This window comes from Pocillopora damicornis, chromosome 4, assembly GCF_964200805.1.
Source record: "Pocillopora damicornis chromosome 4, jaPocDami1.2, whole genome shotgun sequence".
Taxonomy (NCBI): domain Eukaryota; kingdom Metazoa; phylum Cnidaria; class Anthozoa; order Scleractinia; family Pocilloporidae; genus Pocillopora; species Pocillopora damicornis.
In genome coordinates, this window is record NC_142673.1 from 19,258,613 (window position 1) to 19,263,727 (window position 5,115).

At 36.3% G+C, this 5,115-nt stretch overlaps 1 long non-coding RNA gene across 2 annotated transcripts in view; it reads right to left on the minus strand.

The window, feature by feature from the left end:
* The window catches only part of LOC113668160 (uncharacterized), a 4,511-nt gene extending 155 nt beyond the window's left edge, over positions 1-4,356 (minus strand). The window contains exons 1-6 of one of the 2 annotated variants that reach the window (XR_016186034.1): positions 4,254-4,356; positions 4,128-4,167; positions 2,664-2,721; positions 1,601-1,711; positions 719-792; positions 1-447 (exon numbers count right to left, since the gene is read on the minus strand). The exon at positions 1-447 is cut by the window's left edge and continues 155 nt beyond it. This is a non-coding gene — a long non-coding RNA (uncharacterized LOC113668160). The remainder of the gene's footprint in view (positions 448-718; positions 793-1,600; positions 1,712-2,663; positions 2,722-4,127; positions 4,168-4,253) is intronic. The other variant, XR_016186035.1, reaches the window with a different exon arrangement.
* Positions 4,357-5,115: the final 759 nt, after the last annotated feature.

Here is a 5,115-nt window from a genome sequence, read left to right on the forward strand (position 1 = left end):
AAACACGTTTCAAATCGGAAAATTGCTAGTTGGAAAGGAGGAAAAGGACACCGGTTGGTCTTATAATTAAGACATGCTACTAGGTATTTCCATGGAGCCTTTGATTATTTAGGCCAGTGTCGCCTTATGGCACAGTAAACGATACGAATAAAAATAACTCTCTTTGTGCTCAGTAAGGAGTGTCTAAGAATTCTCGACCTTATGGGGTTCAATTTAAAGGCATGATGGGGGAGGGTGGACGGATTAACCCACGATTTTTAGCCTTCCTTTCAAGGATGATGTTTTTGATCTGAGGTCCACAAAGCGTAACACAGAGATATTTAATATCTTTATAATGTGTCTAATAAATATTCAACTGATAATAAATCGCTAAACCAACATTTTAAGCCTTTTCCTTGTCTTAGACTTTTTCGTTCTTCTTTGCTTCCTCTCACAATCTGAATTGAACTGGTAAAAAAAAACAATGAGTTAGTCAGACAACCATTATTCTCTATGAACCCGTTTTAAATATACCGTATAACTCTTCGTTATGAAAAATAACCCATTAAAATCTATGAGAGTTGAAAGTTTACCTCTCTCATAAATATTTCAAAAGGGATGGCTTCCCTGAGGGCCAGGTGTTCAAAACGAACTGTCACCAGTTTTCAAAATAACATCTCAATCATGCATAAAATACTCTTTATATACATCAAAGTATTTTTCTCTGAATAATTAGTACCTTTGTCAATAGCAAATTCACTGCTCTTCTACAAATCTCTGACTGGATATAAACGTCTTTGTTCAGTCTTGTTTCTTTTTTGATGTTGATGATAAAAAAAAAATTAGAAGAAAAATACAACCTCGATTAAATCTCTCTATATATCTGATTTCAAAAAACTAGGTTGATTGTCAAGGACAAGGCAAAAAAGTGAACAGCTGACATACATTTCATTAAGTGGACACAACTGACAAACTGAACACCTGAACTTGAAGGACGTATTTCTCTTTGGAGTCGAACTGAAGTAGTTTTTTAACCTTTAATCAATGCAATAACAGACCTAAATTTTAACTGTCAATCCAAAGTAAATTATGTGGGTGAAATTTGTCCTCTTCAGTACATCATGTCTCTACCCAGAACAACTCTCTTACCCTCCCTTATTGATTAAGTCTGAGGTTGGTACTAACGAATATTTGATGATGTAACTTTAAAGCAACCTGAAAACCATTTGTCAATACCAATATTATGCAATGGTTAGTCTGACAAGTGAACATTAGTATAGGATGTTATTGCTTACAACAATTCTTCACACCTCAGTAACCATGTCATGGCATAATGTACTGAAAAACTGCTTGATTGTTAAAGGACTATTGGTGTTATTGTTCATTCTTGATTCCTCATTCAGCAACAGAGCACCATGTACATCAATGCACATAGAAAAGGAAACAGTAATTTATAATCACTAGCAGCCTGAGTTTTAACCCAGCATTTTTATGCTAACATCAGTATGTAAATTCTCTAAACTATTCTCTATACATTTTCTAAGGTGCTGACAAGGAGAATTTGTTTAGCAATCAAGAGATTCTCCGGTTAGTGATCATTTCCTTTATTCTCATGACTTACATGAGTGATTCAGAGGTGATATTGTGAGGTGAAATGAGATGCTAATCACACTTAGGTGTCAAATGGTAAAGACACAACAAGCCACCAATGATGCCTGCAAACCTATTTTGGCTAAAGAGGTCACCAGAAGAGAAAAAACAAAACAAAAAAACAATTAATCAGATGAAAAAAAAAATTGTTTCAGATGGTGTCAAACATTAAATAATCATCCTTCCATCAACAGAAAACAGAACAAACTGTGAATAAGGTTTCCAACAGACAACTTGAACTGAAAAAGGTTTTTTTCTTTTTTGGTAACAATTGGTTCATATGTCAGCATGTAATCATTGAGATATGAAGCATGTGGGAGTTTGGAGTGTATGAAAGATGCATAAGAGTTGCTTGAGGCGTAGCCGAGAGCAACTCTTGAGTGCTCTCTAAACTTCCCAAGTGCTTCATATTTCAATGAACACACAGTTGACGCATGAACCAATTGTTTTATAACATTTTCAACCCAATGGAAAACTTTTTTCTAGAGGGATATGTTTGCTGATGTCATGACCGTGCAAAACAGGAATATGAAGCACCCTCACGCAATTGAATTTGATTAGACAAATTTACTAGCTATGTTATAACACTTCCTGAACTTAATGTTTTTAGGAACCCAAAACTCAAGCAAGATTTCTTTACCCAGCAAATTCAAAGCCCAGTTTCAAAAGCACAGGAATTGATAACCAACAAAGCTATCTTAGGTATGAGAAACATGTAACTTAAGCCTACCTTACCGTAAATGGTTACCAAAAGCAAACTCCAGTAAATAAATTTTAACTGGATGCAATCTCCAATGCAGAACCTCAGGTAAGGTAAGTCTGAACTCAAGCCGAGTGCCCACCCACCTGGAGCTTATTTGATTGCATGATATAAGAAGCCACCCAAAAATCATTTTGCATCTCTCTCTCGAAAAAAAAAAAGAAATCTCATTCACGGTGTATTTGACCTTCAAATCTCCAAAAGCGGTTTTTTACTATCCTTAATTAATCTGAAGAACCCAAGCTGAGTTCAAGTATTCATTCTAATAACTTACATGCAATCATTTTCAAGACTTTCATGATTCTAAAGATCTCAAACTTTAGGACATGCATCTGCAGGAGAAAAAAGAAAAAAATGATTTCAATACCATATTATATCATTACAACATATCAAAAATTGGTTCACTGAGCCTTCCTCCATCAAGGTAAGAAGGAATTGAAGTTTTTTCTTAGATGAACTCAAAGTCTGCTTTGAAATTTTAGATGCTTGAATAAAATAAATGAAATCTGTACAACAGCAATAATGTTACTTTCCTCCATTTGCTACCACATAGTATGACAACATTATTTTTTGATGGTGTGTAATGCTTCTCTTTAAGCTCAAAGTTTTAAAATTTAAGTCGAGTTCTTGTCTCAGTAGTTTCTAACTTATGCAATCAATGCAAGATAGTGTAAGCTCAGCATATTTGAATAAAAGCTTTCCTTGATTGCTCCCTTCACTCAGTTCCAAACCACAAAACATAATAACAAACTGTGCACAACTTGTCCAATGCTAGTCTCTGAAATATTGTCCCTTATGCCATTGCACATATCTTGGCTGTAAAATTACTGTACATCCAGGAGATAATTAGTACATGCTTAAAAGACTGTATAAGGTTGGAATTTCCAGTCAGCTCCAGTCTGCTAAAGCTATTTTGCTGTTTAGGCAGATGAAGGTAGCATTCACTTTTTGTAGTTTCTTTCTTGACCATTAATTTGCATGTTGGATAAGAGAATGGTTACACCAACTTGGCACCACACCCTCTTGGCCATTTATCATCATGTTAATTTATGGAATAATAAACAACACATACATTCATTTTCCTCTTCTCTGTCCCATGGGACACTAGGTGACTTCAACATGGCCCCAAGAGACTACAGGTAATTTACTGTTTACAACTGAGTTGAAAACATAAGTTGGCCACTGTAAAGGATAAAAAAGCTGACGTTTTGAGCATTAGCCCTTTGTCAGAGCAAAACATCAGCTTTTTTACCCTTTACGATGGCCAATTTATTTTTTCAACTCAGTTGTTAACACTAAATTACCAGCTATACTCTCCCACCGACACAGCCCCACAGTTTCTTCAGAAACTTACCCACCCATGAGGATTGTTAGGGGGGTTCAGAGGAGGGGGTAGGGTCCTGCTCATACTTAATGCACATCAAAAAGTAGAAATAGCGCATCCAAAAAAAACCCGGATAAACAACTTTAAGGTTCATATATCGAAAAAAGCAAAAAGTCTACAATTTACGGAGCTTTAATTCGTATTTTCACCGGTCAGGAAAACGTAACTCACTTAATCCCGTATTACACCTCCTCCAAGGATTTAAATTTTCTGCGGATTTGACCAAAATAAATAAAGCAAAATAACCGAAAAATTTAAAGTTACGCCTTTATACATATCATTGACAAAAACACTCCTTAAAAACTCAGGTTTTCTTCTTTTTTCTATATGAACACATGAATATATTTCCCTTACCAAGACTCAAAAGAGGATAGGTCGAGGCTGACTCTTCCAGCTGTTATGAAGGTGTTAAGAGATCGAAATCTTAAAAATCTTATCAAGTCGTACGCTAAAAGATGGAATCATTCATCAGAAACTTACTTCAGGAGGAGAAAAAACCTTAAATATTCACTTCAAGTCGCTCCGCCATTTTCCCCTTTCATCACGGAATGCTGGGGAGCAAATCGTCACCCCTTATGGGGGAGGGCCAGAATAACGGCTACTGATTGAGGCCCTAGGGGGACCTGTTCAAGAAAGTCTGAAATGCCAGGAAAGGCTGTTTGTTTGTCCGAGTTACGGCAGGGGTCTCAAATTCGTGACGTAATATGTGCGCAGCGCTATTGTCGCTCAGTGTTTGCCTGCCGTGTTTTCTTCTCAGGTAATTACGACAACAGCACTTTTGAATTTAAGGAGATGAAGATAACAGGTAGAAAGAGTGAAATAGTTTTTTAACTGAGATGATCATCAAATTTGAATTTCATTTTCCTGCACTGCCAAGGAATGGTTGAAACGAAAGTACAGAGATCATAAAACAGCAAAACTCTGTACGAATATAAAAATGTCCGAAAGAATTCACCAAAAAATAACACAATATCGCATCATCGCAAATTTTACTTTGCCTTGTACTGGTATTTGCCTTTATTAGAGTTAAGTTACATGAAACAAAAAAACCCTAGCTTGTACCACCGTGGCCCTCATTTGACGCTCGTCCCTAAAGCTCGCTTTCACGTCCGCAAACCTTTCATTTGTCCTGATTGTAAATGTCTTTCTAGTGTAAAAATTGTCAAGTAATTAATAGCCCTATTGTGGACGTTTCCTTTTGCCTTTTCTTAAGGACAACAGACAGCATGAAAGAGGGGAGTAATAGGAACTAGCGATACGAAGAAGGTGGGCGAAACGCAGTTTCATTAAAAGAAGCTGTTGCTATTTATCGAGTATGGAGGTCAAAGACATCAAATGATTT